This window comes from Oryctolagus cuniculus, chromosome X (assembly GCF_964237555.1).
Source record: "Oryctolagus cuniculus chromosome X, mOryCun1.1, whole genome shotgun sequence".
NCBI lineage: Eukaryota > Metazoa > Chordata > Mammalia > Lagomorpha > Leporidae > Oryctolagus > Oryctolagus cuniculus.
The window spans coordinates 115,450,686-115,472,612 of record NC_091453.1 but is presented as its reverse complement, the minus strand read 5'-3'; the positions used below and the strand labels follow the sequence as shown (position 1 = coordinate 115,472,612).

General features: G+C 40.3%; 1 long non-coding RNA gene across 1 annotated transcript in view; it reads left to right on the top strand.

The window, feature by feature from the left end:
• The window catches only part of LOC138847724 (uncharacterized), a 79,907-nt gene extending 76,301 nt beyond the window's left edge, over positions 1 to 3,606 (top strand). Inside the window, exon 3 of the long non-coding RNA XR_011385665.1 lies at positions 3,128 to 3,606. This is a non-coding gene — a long non-coding RNA (uncharacterized lncRNA). The remainder of the gene's footprint in view (positions 1 to 3,127) is intronic.
• Positions 3,607 to 21,927: the final 18,321 nt, after the last annotated feature.

Below are 21,927 nucleotides of genomic sequence, written 5' to 3'. Positions count from 1 at the left end.
TTTGTACACTAACTTGTGAAATAATTTTATGAGGTAAAAATCACCTGGTCTTTGGGGCTGGTGCTGTGACATGGCAGGTTCAGTTGCTGTCTGCAGTGCTGGCATTCCTTATGGGCACCGGTTCAATTCTTGGCTGCTCCACCTCTGATCCAGCTCTCTGCTGTGGCCTGGGAAAGCAGTGGAAGATGGCCCAAGTCCTTGGGCCCCTGCACCCATGTGGGAGACCAGGAAGAAGCTCCTGGCTCCTGGCTTTGGATTGGCCCAGGTCCGGCCATTGCATCTATTTGGGGAGTGAACCAGCAGGTGGAAGACTCTCTCTCCCTCTCTCTCTCTCTCTCTCTCTCTCTCTCTCTGCATCTGCCTTTATATAAATAAATGAATTTTAACAATAAAACAACTGGGGGCTGGTGCTGTGGCGTGGTGGGCTAAGCCTCTGGCTGCAGTGCCAGCATTCCGTATGGGCACCAGCTCAAGTCCCAGCTTTTCCTCTTCCAATCCAGCTCTCTGCTATGGCCTAGGAAATCAGTGGAAGATGGCTCAAGTGTTTGGGTCATTGCACCCATGTGGGAGACCTGGAAGAACCCCCTGGCTCCTGGCTTCAGATCCTCTCAGCTCTGGTCACTGCAGCCATTTGGGGAGTGAATCAGTGGATGGAAGACCTTTCTCTCCGTTTCTCCCTCTCTCTATCTGTAACTCTACCTCTCAAATAAATAAATAAATAAAATCTTTAAAAACAAACAAAAATTAATAAAACATCTGGTCTTGAAGAGGAAGGTAGTCCTAGAAAGTTTTCTATCCTCAAATGAAAACATAAATTATTTTCTTCTGTATCTGAATTTATCTATCTTCTTTTAAACTTCCACTTTTATATGCTCCTTATCCTATTGTACTTGCATAACATCTTTTATGGAATTCTTTGTTTTCATGTACAGTCAACTCTTGATTATCTCAATTCAACAATACAATTGAACAACTATTTATTGAACACTTGCTAATAGTACAACTAGTCTAAAATAGCAATTTAAAAATAATTCATATTTGGTTTTGTAATACATTATGATTTTATTATAAAATACCTTGATTTGTATAGTGCTTTATAATTTTCAGAGTACTTTCACATACATTATCTCATTTGATTTTATGCAGATTCACTTCGCTACTTAGAAGAGGCTGATTTGGCATAGGCTGATTGATATTAATATTAATTTGCATTCACTAAGCACACACTGACTGAACAGCAGGGGCAGGAGCCTGCTGGAGTGTGCTGCAGAAAAGGGGAAGCTCATGTGCGATTACAGCTCTGAGGTGGACAATAGAGCTGATGCACATAATAGGGTGGTAATGACCACACATACACACTGGCATATATGCCTTAATTTATTTTTCTATTGCTATTAACCACTGAAACAGGCATTTTGGAGGCTTAAAATGGATAGCTAATTATGATAGGCAAATAGGATGGCATAATCATTGTGTTTGGATGAGTCACTCACTTGAGATCTAGTAGGTGAGGAAACCTCTGTGACGATCAGTATTGACTCTGGAAAAAGAATTTATATGGACATGAACAAAGTAACCACAGATGAGAGTTCAGCATCAGCTCACACAGTGGAGGCTGCTGGCAGCAGATCCATTAGCAGAGGAGCCTTAGATATCGATTTAGTTAAATATGGATCAGTGACCATGTTACTTCAGGAAGAACATTCAGAGTTAGATTCCATCAAAGGACAGGATGAGAACAGCAGAGAATATAAGCACCAGTTTTGGAGTGTGAGATCAAATCTCAGCTCTCGTACCTGTTAACTATGAATAGGAGCTGTTCTGGCTACAAAAAAGTTCACAACTCACAAAGCTCATGAGGATTCCATTAGATGATTTGTGTAAAGGTCTCAATACAATGCCAAGCAGAGATTAAGCACTCAATATATGCTAGCTACCACTTATAATAGTTTTAAAAAGCTACAAGGTTGACTATTTGGAAACAGAGTGGCTGTAGTAGTCATCATACGGTTGCTCTGGGCAGCAGGTGTACTGTATAGGGACAGGTAACTAGAGAGGAAACAAGGTCATATGATATATGCAGAAGGCTAGAGTCTTCTCTTTTAATGAGCTTGGATCACAAGGAAGCTGGCTGGATCTCTACATGTCAACTCTACTTGCTTAGTTTGGGCTTGGATTTGCAACTGCAGCAGCACCAAAACAGCTGGAAAGCATGAGGAAAGAACATGCAAACATGAATGCAGAGCAGCAAAGCAGCAGCACTTGACTGATAAAGGCTTCCATCAGAATACAAACAGGGAGATAGAAGGAGAGATGCTCTCAGAAGCAAGAAGGCTATGAGAACTGGAGAAATGGTTTGGGCACCAGTCATTCTGGATTAATGCAATGTGGTGGAAACACAACAGGTAGACAAGGAAGTTGCTCTTAGGTCCTTTGGGACTACAAACACTTTTGGAAATTTGATGAAAGCTATGAGGGGACTTCAAAAATTCATAGAAAATAAGGGAATTGAAAAATAAGTTTGTTTTGATGCCACAAATTGAAATCCATCCAGTTTTTTCCTGTGAAGCATCTCCATGAACTTTTTAAAGTCTCCCCATATGTGCTGTCCCAGAAAAGAAGCAGATGTACACCTACCCACAAAAAATTTCATGCAATTTCAAAGGATTTATGGAGCCCCATAAACACAGGTTAAGAACCTATGCTATCTAAGATGTAGGCTAGACTAGAAGTGGTGTCACAAATATGAGCTGGGAGTTTCAAATCTCAAAAGGTAATAAAATGATTGCCTAGTGTTTATCTAAGTAGTTTTTTAATCAGTTTATTGAGATATAGTTGACCAATATTGAGTAAAATGGGAAAAAGTTGTTCAAACATTCTTACCAGTTCTTGAACACTGCCAACCTAAGCGAGCATTTCCTTACCAAAAAACTACCAGTTTCCACTAAATGAGCCAGACCGGCACTCATGAATATTTCCAGGTTCCAACAGGCTACTTTAATGCAGAAGACTAAAGAAAGGGTCAAATACCAGAAAAGAGCTCTCCCTGTTGGGCAAGAGATTGATTCAGAATTTCAGCTCATGATCTGTTGTTATTTACCTCTTTACATCTCTCTGTACTTCACAGTAAGAAGAATTAGTACTGGGTCTCAGAGCTACTATGAAGGTACTTCAAAAACTTCATGGAACATGCAAGCAGAAGATGCTTATTCTGCAGCCAAAAGGTTTGAGATCCATGCATATGAGGGGTCTTCAATAAGTTTGTGGAAAACGTGTGTTATGAAAAAAAGCTATGCAAGAGGTCAGTGCTGTGGCACAGTGGTTTAATTCACCACTTACAACACTGACATCCATTATCAGAATGCCAATTCAAGTCCTACCTTCCTATTAAGCTACCTGCCAATTTGCCTGAGAAAGCAGTGGAAGATGGCCCAAATATTTAGATCTTTGCCACCTGTATGGGAGACCACGATGGAGTTCCTGGCTTCTAGCTTCAGCATTGTCCAGACATAGCTGTTGTGGCCATTTGGAGAGTGAACCAGTACATGGAAGATCTCTCTCTCTCTTTCTTCCCTTCCTCGATCCATCCCTCTCTCTCTTTTTCTTTCTCTGGGTTTCAAATAAATAAATAATTCTTAAATCTTTAAAAAATATGCAGGAGTTCCATATTATTTTGCACCAAAATAAAATTATCATTTCATTCAATTTGCCATGAACTTTCTGAAGTCCTCTTGTATTTATTTTATGTACTACCTTGCTCTTTCTCAGCCCTGCCTGCAGTACAGTCTATATGGGAAAGATAGAAGAGCATTATCTGAGCACTTTAATGGCCAGGAATTGAGTCACCATAATAAATAATAGAATATTTCTTGTTTGGACACCTCCAAGTTCCACAACTCCAGAAATAGCAATTTAAATGACTAAATTTTCTTCTCCATTGACTTTAATGAAGATCTCCTTAGATTCATCCATCTGGCAAACCTAAACTCTCAAATACTGCTGTGTTTGACTTGGGCCAAGAATGTCTGAGAAATGGGCTGTTGTTATGCAACTGAATTTGGATTAAATGTTCTCATGACAAAACCCTAAAAGGTTAGGGTTTCATTTTTAAGTGTTAACATACTCCAACACAACTGCAGTGGCATTTCAAACATTGAAGATGATGGCTCTAAAGCTGTTTTTACTTCTCTTCTTTCTCTTTCTCTTAAGGATATCTTTAGCATCTATCAACCTGGAATGTTTGGATCTTGAATCTTCCCTTTTTCCCTTGCCACTGGAGGCCAAGTCAAACAAATGCAGTCCTGAGTGAATCTTTACAAGTTTTATATCTGAATGCCAGCACTAAGTGTTGTAAGGTCCTTCCCTGCCAAGTGACCCTCATTTCAGGCTAGAGGTCACCTAAATGCAGAAAAGGTAAACACTGACTTTGAGAAATCTGGAGACTGGACATGAAAAGGTAAAACTAAAATTAGGGTAGGATAAAGGTGAAATGAGGTATCAGAAAGCACAGGGAACATAGAACTTAAAGTTCTCAGCCTAGAAACTGAGCCCAATTTTAGGTTTAAGATTACAATATTTATATATTTGGACTTAAGACATTGATAGTTTAATAATCTAGGTTAATAATCTAAAACTGCCTGGGTGGGCATTATTTTAAGCAATTGTTTTTTCATTTCCTGTACTTTATATAATGGTCCTAAGATGATATTAATAAAGATGTGTCACATATTCATTGAAATGTAATGATAATATTGAATTAATCATTGTTAAACATTCTTCTTTAAATTTTCAAATGAATTATCATTTAATCACAAATTTGTCCTGGGGTTAAACTAATATCGACCACGACTCTGAAAATCTCACGACTCTGAAAATCACATGCAGGCCTTTTCAGTACATTAGGCCACCAGATTCAAAATTAATTTCCCTGAATGCTGTCAAGAAGAGTGATTTAGTTGTTCATGTGGGCAGCACTTCTCAACTTTGCAACATTCAAGACCAAACTCAGAATAGCTCACGTCTTGGCTGGAAGGGAACTATCTTGGATATCAAGGATCAACTTGAGAGTGGATGAGACTCAACACAGATACCCGTACTTTTGCAGTCTCAAAATAAAAGAGATACAACATCTCTTTTTTGCATTGATCTGATACCTTGACTTCTGGGAGTTTGCCAGCTTTTGATTAGGCAATGCTTGCTCTGCTCTTTTCTCTACCTCTCTCATCAAAGGCACTTGAGTGTATACAGATTGTTTCATTTTTGAAAGATAATAAGATTGAATACTGTGCATAATAGCTTATATTTACTTTTCTAGGTGCTATTCTACACAATTACCCATGTCATCCCATTTGATCCTCACAATAACTCTAAAGAAGGTTGTGATCCTCTTTTACAGCTAAGAGGTTCCAAGGTTGTTAACTGTCTGGGGTCACCCATTTAATAAGGGGAAGTTCCAGGATGTGAATCTGTGTCAAGCTGACCTGAAGACTCCAAGAGTTTATATATAAAAGTGACTTTGACTTGCGTTAAATGAAATAAGTGAGGCACAGAAAGACAAATACTGCATGTTCTCACTGATATGTGGAAGCTAAAAAAGTTGATCTCATGGAAGCGGAGAGTAGAAAACAGTGGTGATCAGAGCCTGGAAAGGCTGTGGGGAGGAGGATGGAAGGACAATGTTTAATGGGTACAGGGGTGCAGTTGGGTAGGAGGATAACTTTCAAAGTTCTACAGCACAGCAGGATAATGATGGTTGGCAACAATTAGTTGACTAGCTCAAAATAGCTATTAGAGAGGACGGATTTTGAATGTTCCCAACACAAAGAAATGATAATTGTCTAAGGCTATGGACATGCCAATGACCCTGATCTGATCATTACACCCTGTATGGAAATGGTGACACTGAAAACCATAAATATGTACAGTGACCATGTGACAACTAAAAAGTTTTAAAAATAAATAAGTTAAATTTAAAAATGTTGCTTTCACAGATTCATACCACCTCCCAAGATAATAGCATTTCTAGTAGTAGGAAGTCACTGGCATGAGCATATTATAAAGCCTAGGGCTTAGACTTTTCCCACTCATTCCCATTTTAGACCATCTACCTAATGCCCCACATATTGTTGTGTCCTATTTTAGGATCTGAAAAATCCAGTCTACTAGTCCTGAGATCTTCCCTTTATGATCTGAGAAATAGGCCTGTGGTTTGGTGTGGAAACAAGAAAGAGATCAAACAGGGTCCAAATTTTGACCTTGAAGAGCTCCTGTTCTGCCTTACTTGGAGTTGATGAAAGTCCAATGGATTGACCAAAGAAGCTGTCATCAACACTGCTACACAGCTGCATATAGCAGTCTACAGAGACAGGGTGGAGAGAAAGTAGTCTGAATTGGAAGCACTGTGGTTCAGAGGTCCAGTGAGAGAGCAGAGTCACTCAGTGGAAGGCACCAAATCCAACTGATTTGCTGAAATTTTTTTTAAGATGTGGGGATTTTCTCTTCTCCTTTTAGTCCCTACAAATAGACAATTTAAGCATATGAAAGTCATCCAATAAGTCCTTTGCTAATTGTGATGTTTTTAAGATATGGAGATAAGCTTCAAGAGAAAATATGCATCTTTGAAACTTGGTCCCAAGTCAAAGGCTCCCCCAAAATGTCTGTGGCTAATCAGAGAAATTCAAGTGCAGCCCTTGCTGATTGATAGGCGTGACCAAGCAATTACCCACACTCTATAAAGGAGCGGCCATGCAACCACCCACATATTCGCTGATACCTGGGAGAAGCACAATATAGTTCAAGCTCTGGTGGAAGTGAGAGAAAGCTCTGAAAAGGCTGTTTTTTCCACCCCAGAAATAATATATTGCCCATGACCATCATTTCTCAATCTCCCTAAAGAACCAGCCTTCAAAGATTTAAATAACTACAAGGGGATTTAGAAAGTCAGCCCAGAAAGAGCCACAGGCAAAGATTAGTGTCAGGAAGGCTGACAGGTAAATTGTCATTGTGGTGTGCTAGGTGGAGAGAAATGTGTGCAGCCCGTCACTAATTTCCCTCACTAATTTCCCCTAACAATGGGGTGGCCCAACCCACATGATCTGACTCCACGGATTAGGAAGAAAGCAAAAATAATAATAATGAGTATAAATCAAGCTTACCACATCACTAAACATATTATTATTATTTAACACTTAATGAGTACCCATGGTATGCTGAAAGTTGGTTCATCTCAACAATAGTAGCTTGTTTTTATTCATAACACTTCATGGAAAGTGAGTTGCACAATATAACGGTTCAAGTTCATTTAGGGCTTCCAGTTCTTCAGCAGTGGGGAATAATGATACTGGGACTAGCCCAGATCTGGAAAGCCAATGAGAAATCACTTCTTTTGGTTGCCTTTGCTTCTTTGGAACTAAAAATAAATGAGGCAAAGAAAAAAGAAAGAAAAAGCCAGCCTGCCAGCCAGTAAGGAAGAAACCCCACCACAGAAGAGATCCCAGTGTATAGAATGGGCCATCAAAGAAGGAGGTACCATTCTCTGAAGGGAGGAGAGAACTTCCACTTCGATTATGGCCTTGTCTAAATAAGGTTGGATTTGGCTAACTCAAGAGGCTTCCATAGCCTTGGCAGCTCATGACAAGAGCCTCAGGTGATTACTAACATCATAAATAAAAGTGTCAATTGTTAAATCAACAATGGGAGTCACTGTGTACTTATTCCCCATGTAGGACCTCTGTTCTTAATGTGTTGTACTATGAGAATTAATGGTAAAACTAGTCTTCAAACAGTACTTTATACTTTGTGTTTCTGTGTGGGTGCAAACTGTTGAAATCTTTACTTAGTATATACTAAGTTGATCTTCTGTATATAAAGATAATTAAAAATGAATCTTAATGAAGAATGGGATGGGAGAGGGAGTAGGAGATGGGAGGGTTTGCTGGTGGGAGGGTGGTTATGGGGGGAAAACCATTATAATCCAAAAGTTGTACTTCTGAAATTTATATTTATTAAATAAAAGTTTTATAAAAAAAAAAGAAAGGAAAAAAGAAAGTGGATGAGCGGATGAGAGGAAAAGCAGACCAAAGTTGAGTTTGCTCTGATGTAACATGTCCAGCTGCTGATGCCTTATTGATGAATGAACCTTCTACACGCAAGAAAAATGCCTTGGTCTTGTGTATGTAATGTTCATTCAGCAATGAGGCATCAGCAGTTGGACATGTTGCATCAGAACAAATTCAACTTTGTCTGAGTGAAGTGGGTAAGTCATTTTTGCTCCAGGGAAAGCCCTTGCTCTCTCATTTCCAGTGTTCATAAGCCTGGCACAGGGCCTGGCCTGCAGTGGGAGCTCAGGGAATGTTGTTTACATATCTTCTGAGACTACAAGCAGAACTGAAATGTGTTCAGAATTTAAAAACAGGCAATAAGATGGGGTTGGTATCTGGTTTTAACAGGTATAGGAAGGAGCAGCGAGCAGCTTGAAACCAGTGAGTGAAGAGCCAACTCAGAAAATGTAGAAAATGTAAGTCACATGTATTCGCACTCAGCCATAATCACGTTTTTATTTTGTTTATACTAGTTCTTTTAGAATAATCTTCTTTCAGCCTGATTTTGGTGGTCTCTTGGACTCTTCACCTTTCCCTTTCTCATGTGGCAAGTAAAGCAGACAGAAGTATGCTGTTTGACAGAGGTCAGGGATGTGGCAGATGGGAAGTTATTGGATAAAGTGGACAATATTTCACTTATGCAAAGTGAATTATTTCTGGAGATAGAATGCATGACAAGCTGACAATAGTGAATAGTATCATATTATACACTTGTAATTTGCAAACAGAAGAGATCTTACACTCTATTTTCTCATTACACACACACACAATGAGAACTATGTAGAGGTACTGGATATGTTAATTAGCTTCATTCTAGTTATTTCACAATGTATAGGTATATCAAAACATCAAGTTGTATACCTTAAACATCATATAAAATTTTTAGGTCAATGATATCTCAATAAAGCTGCTTAAAAAATACTCCGCAGCTGTTAAATAGCACTCCTGTTTTCAATACCTTGTAGTATTCCTAAAGTCTTCAAAGTGGGAAATATCTTGAAATATCATATTGTGCAAACCCAGGTGTTGCATGTAGAGTCTGAAGCTCAAGAACTGGGAAGTGACCTCTCAAGGGCACATGACTACTAAACAACAAAGCCATAATTTCAGCCCAGGCTAACCCTCGTTTAAACTCAGACATTTAGTCGCAATACTATATATATGGAACAGAACTTTTTCTCTTCTCACAGGAAACAATGCTTGTTTATGAAAATATACTCTCAGGCCGGCGCCGTGGCTCACTAGGCTAATCCTCCACCTTGCGGCGCCGGCACACCGGGTTCTAGACCCGGTTGGGGTGCCGGATTCTGTCCCGGTTGCCCCTCTTCCAGGCCAGCTCTCTGCTATGGCCAGGGAGTGCAGTGGAGGATGGCCCAGGTGCTTGGGCCCTGCACCCCATGGGAGACCAGGAAAAAAGCACCTGGACCCTGGCTCCTGCCATCGGATCAGCGTGGTGCGCCGGCTGCAGCGGCGGCCATTGGAGGGTGAACCAACGGCAAAGGAAGACCTTTCTCTCTGTCTCTCTCTCTCACTGTCCACTCTGCCTGTCAAAAAAAAAAAAAAAAAAAGAAAATATACTCTCCAATAATACACAGTAGCACATTAGTTTACCTGAGACAGAGAGGAAGGCTGGTTGGGGAAAGCCTGGGCCTGGGAAGTTTGGATTGTTTAGCTCTTTCATTTAACAAGCAAATGATTTCTGAACGAGATCCTGCAGCAATGAAGGCCACTGAGCAGAGTGGGGAGAATACGCATTTCAGACAGCGGTGAGAGGAAATGCAGCAGTGAATATGAGGCCATGTTTCTCTGTGGCAGAGTGGAGATATCCTAGACTGAGGGAAAATGTAAATTGGTAAGTAGGGGCATTTGTATCCTCACTCCCTCCATCAACCCACATTTATCAAGCAGCTATTATGTACAAGACACTGTCATAGGTAAAGGTAAACACATTCACAGATGATTTCTGCCCTCATAATGCTTACAGTCTTGTGGGGAAGAAAGATTGTAGTCAAGCAAATCACATTAGCATAAGAATGCCCTGAGACAGGTGATCTAACAAAAAAGCTCATAGTTAAGGCCAGAGGATAAGGGAAGGAAGACTCCTAGAGGGGACAGAAGCCCGAGTTCTGTAAACCAGGCAAAAGAGGCAAGGGAAGGGCATGTCAGAGAGAAGCCATGAAATGTCGCATGGTTGTGAAGAGCCTGGTGCCTTTAAGAGAGTGAAAGGAAACCAAAAATGTTGTGATGCAGAGTAACCCGGAGAGATGCAAGATGAAGGTGAAGTGGGAACTAGGGTCATATCAGCTAGGCTGAGCATATATAAACATTACATATTCAGCCCCACACTTGCTGCCAAAGTGTTTTTGAAAACCAAATAGGAAGAAATTGAAGAAGAGTGGAGTAAGTTTTTCAGACAAACTAGCTATGAATCCTGAAAAGAAGACAGCTCTTTGGTTTCTCATTGTCACATAACATGTTCATATATCACTGGGAAAATCTGCCTAGAGGGAAACATAATCGATTATATTTCCTCCTATCCTTGAAACCATTGAGCAGCACCTGTTGGAGAAGGCTGCAGTCAACCGAATCTTATTTTGAAACCATGATTTCAGTTTATTCTTTTGATTTGCCTGCTGCTCAGGGGTCTGTATTTTCCTCTATAATCCTTAATAGGGAACTGAAGCAAGTCTGTTAGAATTATCTTTGTTTCTAGCTCTTATTTTCTTGCTGGTACAGGTCCTTTATCTTTTATCCTAAGAGCAAAGAGAAACCGTGGAAAGATTTAGGCAGGATGAGATGGGGGTGGGGGTGATGCAATCTAATTCACCTTTGAAAAGAAGCATATAATAATGCAGGCTGAACATTCCTGATCTAAAAATCTGAAATCTAAGTGCCCAGAAATCTGAAACTGTTGAAGCATCAACCTGATGCACAAATGTTTTGAATTGCAGAGTATTTCAGATTTCAGATATTTGGATTGGGGATGCTCAAGCAGTAAAGTCTAGGAAAATAATCCCAAATTTGAAAAATTTCCAAATGAGAAACACTTCTGGCTTCAGTATTTTGGATGAGTGATACTCAACCTGTACAGGCTAAAGGGTATTGCACTTTGCTCTGGGCAAGGCACAATGCAAAGCACCGGTCAGTTCCACAGCACAGTGGGGTGACTGCAGTTCCAAATAACGTGCTATATGCTGTGTAAAGAACTGGAAGAGAGGAGCTGCCAGGCTCCAAGCACAAAGAAATAAGAAAATAGAGAGGCTGGTTGTGACCAGCCACGTAGTGTTAGGTAAAGCTGCCACCTTTGAGGCTGGCATTCCATATTGGCGCTAGTTCGTATCTCAGCTGCTCCACTTCTGATCCAGTTCTCTGCTGATGGCCTAGGAAAAGCAGTGGAATATAACCTAATTGCTTGGGCCTCGGAACCCACATGGGAGAGTTTCATTTGGGGAGTGAACCAGTGAAGGGAAGATTCTTCTCTCCCTTTCCATCTGTAAATTTGACTTTCAAAAATAAATAAATAATTTTTTTTAAGAAAGTCTGATTGCCTGGTTTGATTTGTTTATGTTGTGTGTATATATATATATAAATATTGCATAATATCCCATAAAATGTAAAAATATTGCCTGTTAATCAAACAATTTTAAAGCACTGATCTTGGATTATCCACTTTAGTACTCACAGCACCCCTATGAGGTAAGCTGCGATTATTGTCTCCATTTTACTTCAAGGGATCACACAGCTGGTTAAATAGCGGAGCTGAGATTTGAATACATGTCCTAGTGCTTCCAAAGTCTGTGTTTCTAACAGTTATGCTTTATGTCTACCTTTTTGTTTTTAATTATAGTTAAATATACACAGTATGTATCATTTTAACTGTTGAAACATCTACAATTCAGCTTAAGTAATTTCTTGTATTGTATAGCCATCATCACTCTCTCTACCCAAAGTATTTTTATCACTCCCAACAAAATGTCTTTATCTATTAAACAATGACTCCCCACTTCCTCCTCCTGAATACTATATTAGTAAACTTTTCACTATTATGATTAAATTACCTAAGGGGAGCTGCCTAAGAAGGAAGAATATTTATTTCAGCTTATAATTTTGGAGTTTTACAGTCCAAGATTGGTGGCACCATGAGTTTGGTGTCTGATGAGGGTGGCAGAGAGTATGTGAACAGAGGATCACATGGAGAGCCAGGAAGGAGGGAGAGAATGGATGAACCTGAATCATGATTCTGTAACCAACACTAATGTAAGAAGTATTTCCCAAGTGGATGCTCCAGTGACCTAAAGACCTCCCACTATATCCACTTCCCAGATGCCATTATCAGTTTGTGTCTGCCCTTGATCAATTAATTATTAACATTAATCAATGAACATCAGACTTTAAGGATCAAGTTCTTAACACATAGGCCTCTCGGGACAAAGTATTATCCAAACCATAACAAGTACCTGGAAGCCTCTATCTTACTTCTTGTAGGTAATTCCTATAAGTGCAATCAGATAGTACTTGTTCTTTCATGTTTCACTTGTTTTACTTAGCATATTGTTTGCATGGTCCATCAATGCTATAATACCTATTAAATGTCATTCTTTTTATTGGCTGAATAATATTTCACTGTATAGATATACCACATCTTACTTACCTATTCATTTGTTGTTAGATGCTTGCATTGTTTCTACTTTTTGGCTATTATGAATAATGGTTGCTATGGATATTAGTATACAGATATCTGCTGGCATCTTTGCTTCTGGATATATTCCTAGGAGTGCAATTTCTGGGTCATATAGTACTTCTACATTTTACCTTTTGAGAAACCATCAAACTGTCTTACACAATAACTGTATCGTTTCACAGTTTTACTAGTAATGTACAAGGGTTCCAATTTCTCCACATCCTCATTAATACTTGACATTTTCTCTGTATTTAAATATAGCATCCTAATGGTTATTTTTTAGAGATTTATTTATTTATTTGAAAGGCATAGTTTCAGAGAGGCAGAGGCAGAGAGGAAAAAAGGTCTTCCATCTGCTAGTTCACTTCCCAAATGGCTGCAACAGCTGGAACTGAGCTGATCCGAAGCCAGGAGCCTGGAGCTTCTTCCAGGTCTCCTATGTGGATGCAGGGGCCCAAGCACTTGGACCATCTTCTGCTTTCCCAGGCCATAGCAGAGAGCTGGATTGGAAGAGGAGCAAATTCTGTCGGTTGCCTCTTCACTTTTCTGACTGTTTCTTTTGCAGTACAGAAACTTCTGAATTTGATGTAACCCCAATTGTTAATTTTGGCTTTGACTACCTCTGGGGTCTTTTCCAAGAAGATGTATGCCTAATAATTAATGATGTTGAGTACTTTTTTTATGTGCTTATGGGACATTTAAAAATCTTCTTTTGAGACATGTCTATTCAAATTCTTAGCTCATTTTTGAATTAGCTGGCCTACTTTTGACATATTGTCTTTAAGGAAAAGGCATGGGAAGCTTGGAGATAATTCTCCTCAAATGATAACCATAGACAAGACTGCCTGGAATGGACTGTACTGACTTCTTTGGTTAGAGGACATTTCTTTTCCTGAAGTGATATCCATAATGAAGCCCTTCTACCCCTGGTAGCCTGTAATGCAATAGAGAAATTGGAAGGTCCTCTGCTCTTTGAGGAGGGGGAGATCTTGATGACCTTATGCATTCTCAGTCAGCTGGATTCCCTCAACAAGACTGACAAATCTGGCTTTGAGAACTATTCCAAGATGTGTTAGGTTCCCTTCCCTGATTATTCACAGTCGTCTGTTTTACATCTATTCTAGCACAATGTTACAACTGCCTGTTTACTCCTCTGGCAATCCAGACTGAAAGTTCCACAAGGTGGGTGAGGAAGCATGTCCATCACATTCACTGCTTTATTCGCACTCCCAGTAGTGCCTGGCCCATAGGCAGTGCACAATAAATATTTGTCTAGTTAATTTATGAGTGTATATATATGTGTGTGTAAATACACAACTGTACACACATGTTGGGGGTGATCATTGGTAAGATCTTGGAGAAAGGGCTCTGGGAGCAGGGGTGACTGGATGGCCATAAGGGTATTTATGCATCCCCACAGACTTAACTCCCCTCCTAAGGTGCCATATGGAATCACAATGATCATAGTTACAATTTGCTCAGCATTCCCTATGGGCCAGGCATTTGGCATATGTACTGTAAAAATCCTTTGAAATAGGCATACTGATAAGAAATAACTATCTTCAAAATCACTTAGCTAACACAGAGCCAAGATAGAAATTTAAACAAAGTCTGTTTGACTACAGAACTGCAGATTATTGTAGACACTGCACCGGAAAATGCTCTTCTTACTTCTAATTGGATTTTCATTGTCTTTTGGTGGCTTTCTTTGTGATGTCCCTGTGCTCTAAGCACTCGCAGCAAGAGGGAGACAAATGAAATTCCCAAAAAGCTGCATTCAGGGGCCAAGGAAGGACAGAGGGACTCCTATCTCCCTGCTTATAGGCCACACTTCATTATCACTAAATCTTGGTGAGTGTCACTTCAGAGTCATTTTTGAAGTCCTGTCAGGTCCACAACACGTTGAGAGTTATGGTTCTCCTGTGGTTTGGTCTCAGAAACCTTTTGTACTCTTAAAAATTACTGAGAATCTCCAGAGTGTTAATCTCTTTTTATAAACATTTATTTATTTATTTGAAAGAGTTACAAAGAGCAAGAGGGAAAGACAAAGAGAGTGAAGTCTTCTATCCACTAGTTCATTCTCCAAATGGCTGCAATAGGCAGAGCTGGGCCAGGCCGAAGCCAGGAGCCAGGAGCCTCATCCAGGTCTCCCACATTGCGGGCAGGGAGCCAAGCACTTAGGTCATCTCCCCCTGCTTTTCTCAGGCACATTAGTAGGCAGCTGGATTGGAATTGGAGCAGCTGGGACACAAACTGGCACCCATATGGGATGCCAGCTTCACAGGTGGCAGCTTTATTCATTATGCCACAGTGTTGGCCCTGGAAGTTGTTTTTATGGTTTCTATCTATTGCTATATACCATATTAGAAATTAAAGCAGTCATTAATATATGTATTAATTCATAAATACCACACATAGCAATACATAGGACCTGCAAAATACTTTTTTATAAAAAAGTTACCATGTTTTCCAAAACAAAAGCTCAGTGAGAAGAATGTCACTGGCTCACGTTTTGCAAATTCCTTTAATGTCTGGCTTAACAGAAGACAGCTGATTTCCCACATCTGCCTGCAAATTCAGCCTGCAACTCTATTGTTTGGGAAGCAGCCTATGAAGGCAACCAGTCACATACAGACATGGAGTTGTGAAAAGGAGGAAGGCAGCTCAGTGAGGCTCACAGTACCTCCTATTCCATTTTTTTTTTTTTTTGAGAACCAATACTTTCAGAATCACTGTTCTAAAATCTTCTTGGCACTGGAGAACATTCTATTAGGGCCATACCCATGCCAAAGTTCTGGATCTTCTCAGAAGGAAAGAGCTGCCAGACCAGTACAAAAATACACTTGGCCTAAAAGAATAGCTTCCATGAACTAGATCAGTTTGAGAAGTGAAGCAGCCTGATCGCCAGGGTGCAAAATGGCCACATTTCAAGATTGGCCTGCAGGCACATAATGCTGCCTGGGAGCTGGAGGCACGCTTCCTTCTCTCCCGGTGCCCAGCTGGAGGGAGCCTTCTTAAGCGGTCTTATTTTTATCTCAGATTTTGTGAATGGCAGGGCCAATTAACCACCCACTCCAATGTTCCAAGCTAACCCATTATGTTTCCATTCAAGTATGATTATTATTAAAGATAATTACAGGTGGAGAGCAAAGTCCAAAAGTGCCCAGTGAGCCCCTCACACCTTTAGAAAACAGGAGAGGACATTCTGACAAGGAAGGAACCTTGCTGAGTTCTGCTCTTTTGAAATTGGGGAGCAGAGTAGGTTGTGTTCCTTTATGAGTTGGCAAAGTAGAATTCCTGACTCCAAGGGGGTGAAAGAAGTTTTCTCAACATCGGTTACAAAGGAATACAAACTACACTGCAAGGAAGCCCACACCTGCTTTAAGAGCCTCTATTTTTGGAAGGAGAAGAGCTGGAAGCATGGCGACTGGTGGGCAACTTTAAAATGCCTGGAGGCCCAGGTAGAGGGGGAGTTTAAGACTCGGTGACCCAACCTAGCACAACAAAATCATTCACTTCGAATGTAGTTGTCAGCTGATGGCTAGAGACATGTTTTAAAACAATACAGCATGAAGTACAAGAGGGAATTTCCCATTTCATGGGAAATGCATATTGTGTACAAACTATGCATGGTTCTCATTTTTTGCATTGAAATGAACTTGTCTTTTAATTCCATTTTTCTGTGAACTTTCTGAAGTTCTCCCATATGATCTGAAAAACTGAATGCCATGTAAGAGCTTGTGTGGGATGTCTTTATTTCAATGCTGCCAAATAGTCCAGAAAAAAAACAGGTGGAGGGCTGTTTTGGGTGAGGGGTAGGCTTTGTCTTGTCAGCTCTTTGAGGAATGGGGATCCAGCTGTGGGTCTGCCCTAAACTGGCACAAGCTGCCTTTTCCCCTTGGCAGTGCCTGTTTCCTTCTTTGGCAACATCCTGTCTCCTGCTAATGTCATCTCCAGGAATACCTGCTGACTTGCTGAGATGCAGAGAAGAAAAAACAATGTGGAGTAAATTGCATGTTCCTGTGCTCTTACCCCAGCTGCCAGGGCTCTGTGCAGACAATGCAGGGAGATCATGAGGGGGGAGTTTCGATTATATAAATGGGCATCTTTCCACTTTCTTCCCCTTCTTCTTGCCTTTTATCCTATCACACACACACACACACACACACACAGACATGCATGCACACACACATGGTGCAGACGCTTCCACACCAGGTGTTGTATGATGCTATTTTTGAAGATGGCAAAATTAGATAATTGGGTAAACATGAGCTCAGCTAGGAAGTTTTTGTGGTGAGACAAAATTTCATGTTTTATCTCAGCATCTGTAATTTGGAAGCTCATTGTCACAGCTCTTTAGGTTGTCTGGCTACAGATGGTAGAAGGGAAGTCAGAAGCATCTACCTTGGTGATTAGAGCAATTTGGAAACTCTCTAGTGTTATTGTCTGCTATGGGGAAGCAATCCTTACAGTGGGAACTACGGCATTTCTAGGGGTGTTGGTGGATTCTGTGATGCTTATGATGCCCTGGTTGAACTCTCAAAGTGGAGAGCTGGATGTATTCTAGCTAGCTCTCATTGCCTTTGCCTCTCTCTGTCTCCCTCATTTTCCTTCATCTTGGTCTTCCTTTTTCTGTCAGCCCACACATTCACACTGAACACTAGAGAGCTTTACAGATGGTCATGTTTATCTCACTTGGCTGGCCATTTCTGTTCTTAGATCCCCGTGTCTTAGCTGTCATTCACCCTGTGGAATCACTTACCGTCACTGGATCCCCCGGGGCTTGGAGTCATGCTCTCTCAGCCACTCTGGTTCAGCTTATCTTTACCTCTCCCTATCAAACTGACCTAGTCACCCTCAGGCACTCACAATTTCTAACCCAGGCCCTCTGTGGTGACCTTGACCTTTGAGAACTTCACTGGTGCAGGCCTGGCAGATTTCCTCAGGTGCTCTAAGGTTGTAATGACTTCAGCTCAGACACACTAGAAGTATTACCAGGGTTCAAACTTCAAAATGGCTTCCTCATGTGGCAAGAATGTTCGCAGAAGAATGTAACAGGCTGTTGAAAAGGGAAAGTAGGTTTTCTGGAGGATGTATGGTATAATAATCTTTAAGTATTCTAGAACTTTGTGTCTTTGATCACTTATAGAAGTGTCATCCTGGTCAGAGTATTTAACCTAATTCACACCTCAGTTTCCTTATCATATAGTGGGGGAAATAGAAGCCCCTACGTATCAGAGTTAGTAAGAGGATAAAATGAAATACCATGTGTTCAATGCTAGGCACATAATAAGTACTAACAAAGATGCTTGTTGTCTTATTGTAACTGAATGTCCCCAGGGGCTCTCCAGTTTTATACTTTCTTCCTTCATGTGGAGGCAGTATTTTTTATTTTTCTCATTTATTAATTGCACAACATGAGCTGACTTGCATACAGTGAATACGTGCTCAGGAAATTCAAAATCTGGACATTTCCCAGTTTATTCATTCACCTTAAACAATAAAAAAATTACCCCAAACAATAAATAAAAGTTATAATGGAGAATGTCTCACTCAACTTTAAGAGCATCTGTAATGCACGCATAACTTTTCCTATACATCCTATGCGAACAGAAACCTCTCTACCCCAAAAGATCTTTTTGTGATATATGTATATTATATATACAGAGAGAGAGTCAGAGACCTCTGTATAGAACTTACTTTGAGAGTGAGCCAAATGTACAGGGGATGGTGGTATTCTAGTCCTGGGATAGATGCTCCAATGAGCATGACATACCACTCCCAGAGCACTATGCAGTTATGACACACATTGGGGCAAGGAGTTGAGGGGGAAAGAAGTCACATGATGAAGTCAAAGATCATTCAGCAAATCAAAGGCAGAGACACAGCCAAAACATTCAAGATTTAAGCCCCTGATATTATATCTCAACATTACCTCGAGCACCTTTTATAGGGTCTGCGACAGTCTTAGGAATTCTGCCAGACGAGATAAAAGCAGTAAATAAACAACTCTCTGTGGTCATTGTACATTTATCTCTGAGGATACTTCTAATCGTGCTTCCATTCTCTCAGTGGTAGTAGCTAATTTGTCTTTCTGCTCACTTTTTGTTCCAGGCTTCCTCCTTCTTAAAGCCTCAGAGAGGACCTGTAAAAAGTAATTCAGGGGCCAGCACTGTGGCACAGAGGGTTAACGCCCTGGCCTGAAGCACCAGCATCTTATATAGGTGCCTGTTCGAGACCTGGCTGCTCCACTTCCCATCCAGCTCTCTGCTATGGCCTGGGAAAGCATTGGGAGATGGCCCAAGTCCTTGGGCCCCTGAACCCACATGGGAAACCTGGAAGAAGCTCCTGGCTCCTGGCTCCTGGCTCCTGGCTTCAGAACTGCACAGCTCCGGCCGTTGTGACCAACTGGGGAGTGAACCATCAGATGGAAGACCTTTCTCTCTCTCTCTCTCTCCCTCTTCTCTCTCTGTGTATCTCTGACTTTCAAATAAATAAATCTTAAAAAATGTAATTCAGAAAGCAGTTATCCTTACCGCTAAGGGTAAAGCTAAAAATTTGCCATGGGACTACAAATCCCATTAAGTTGGAAAGTACCAGTGCCATCTTACAGTTAAAATGATCAGTTTAAGTTCATAACAGATCATAAAGATAGGATTAAGTGTCAAAGGGATCACATAAATAAGAGCAGTGTCTGCTCTTAATAATTGATAGAATTAAAAAGGAGAGAATGATCCAACATGGGAAGCAGGACACACTGCAGAATCATAGAATGACAAATACCCTAAACAGCACTCTGGCCTCAGAATCTGCCCTTAAGGCATTTGGATCTGGCTAAAAAAAACCATGAGAGCATTTCAGGCATGGGAAGCCAAGACACTGTGACAAAAAAAAGTGACTTAAATGAAAGATCTCTGTGAGTGAGATCACAGTGGAAAGAATGGGCCATCAAAGAAGGAGGTACCTTTCTCTGAAGGGAGGAGAGAATTTCTACTTTGATTATGGCCTTGTCTAAATAAGATCGGAATTGGCAAACTCAAGAAGCTTCCATAGCCTTGGCAACTCATGACAAGAGCCTAGGGAGATTGCTGATGCCATAAATAAGAGTGTCAATTGTTAAATCAAGAACAGGAGTCACTGCACCTGCTCCCCATGTAGGACCTCTGTCCTTAATGTGTTGCACTGTGTGAAGTAACAGTAAAACTAGTATTCAAACAGTACTTTATACTTTGTGTGTCTTTGTGGGTGCAGTGTGCTGAAATCTTTACTTAGTATATACTAAGTTGATCTTCTGTATATAAAAATAATTGAAAATGAATCTTAATGAAGAATGGGATGGGAGAGGGAGCAGGATGTGGATGGTTTGGGGGTGGGAGGGCGGGTATGGGGGGGAAGAACTGCTACAATCCAAAAGTTGTATGAAATTTATATTTATTAAATAAAAGTTTTCTATTAAAAAAAAAGAAAGCAGTCACCTAGCTTGGAGCCTGCAGTTGTATTCCAAAATCTTGGTCTTCAAGTAGAGAAGTCAGCAATTGATATTGTCATTGGCACTGATGTGAGAGTAAGGCCTAAGTTCAGTTTGCTTTTGTGGCAAGAAGTTAAGAAGAAAGAGCAGAACCAATAGGAATGACCTGGAAGACACAGGTTCAGTCCTTAAGAGAAACTGGCGTAAGTTGGGTCTGTAATCTCAGAAGTACCCAGGGGGAACTTTTTTGTGCACCTTAGTGGCACAGAACATGAAAGATTTAGGGATAAAGTCAGGAAAATGACCCAAGTAAAGTGTTAGAGGAAAGAAAAGTGAGGAGGCTGAGATGAATGAAAGGCTGAGAGCCATATATATGAACTTTACACACATCAGTCTTCTTTTCCAAGAATTCATCAGCTACCCACAGTGTGGTATTAGCCTCAACTGTCTCACAATTAAGCACTAATTCTCAGTGAAGCTTATATTATAGAATAATAGCTCAAGTCAGACCTCAGGATGTCTCAATGTAAAGTAAAAGCTATTTAGCACATCAAGGAGGTCAATTAAAAGATAATGTCCACTTCCAATGAATTTGATCCCTGAAGCATTAGCCACATCAGTGGAAGATATCATTTTTAAAATAATTAAGATAATTTCTGCAGTCATGAACACATCAATGACTACATTTCTGATAAATTACAATTCACTTATCTCCAAAACCCAAAAAATCTAAGCAAGGAAGACAACCAATGGATTCTATTGTATTTACTTTTTAGGGCCTGAAAGTTAATAGTGTGCTGAGCTACTTTCCAAATTTCTACATGGATTGTTTTTGTTTAGTATGCCTCTCTCTAACTAATAAAGATTTGTACATAACACTGATCCATTCTAACAGAAGTTATAATCATTTATCATGAATTAATTCATTGACCATTAATTCATTACCTGTTTCACAACTTTTTCAATAGCATTTCTAGAAATTATCCTATTATGGAGTGAATGTTTCTATCCAATTCATTGACCATTAATTCATTACCTGTTTCATAAACTTTTCAATAGTATTTCTAGAAATTATCCTATTATAGAGTGAATGTTTCTATCCAGGCAAGTTAAAGCCCTAATCGCAAATGTGACCATACTGGAGCTAAAGTCTTTAAGGAGGAATTAAGGTTGAATGAGATTATTAAGGCATGGTCCTGATACAAGACAGGTATACTTATAGGAGGACGAAGAGACACCAGAGAGCTTTCTCTCTCCATGCACATGCAGAGGAACCGTCATGAAATCACACAAAGAGAAAATGGCCATCTTCAAACTAGAAAGGGAATCCTCACCAAAAATGGACCTTGTTGGCACCTGATATTGGACATACAGTATCCAGAACCGTGAGAAAATAAATTTCTGTTGTTTAAACTATCTAATCTGGGATATTTTATTATGGTGGCCCAAGCAGACTAATACAAGTCTCTAACAGGCATCAAGCATATGATGTAATAAAAGCAAAGGAGGTCTTGGCAAGTTTCCCATGGTGACACCTCCTTAACAAGCTCCTCTTGAGCATAATTTCTGCAGCTGTACTCCTACATGTCCATTGCTTCTTGATCAGAGGTGGAGCTCTTGAGTTTTTGATTCTGTTTCCCTATTCTTACTGCCAAGTACCCCTAAAAATCTTGCACATT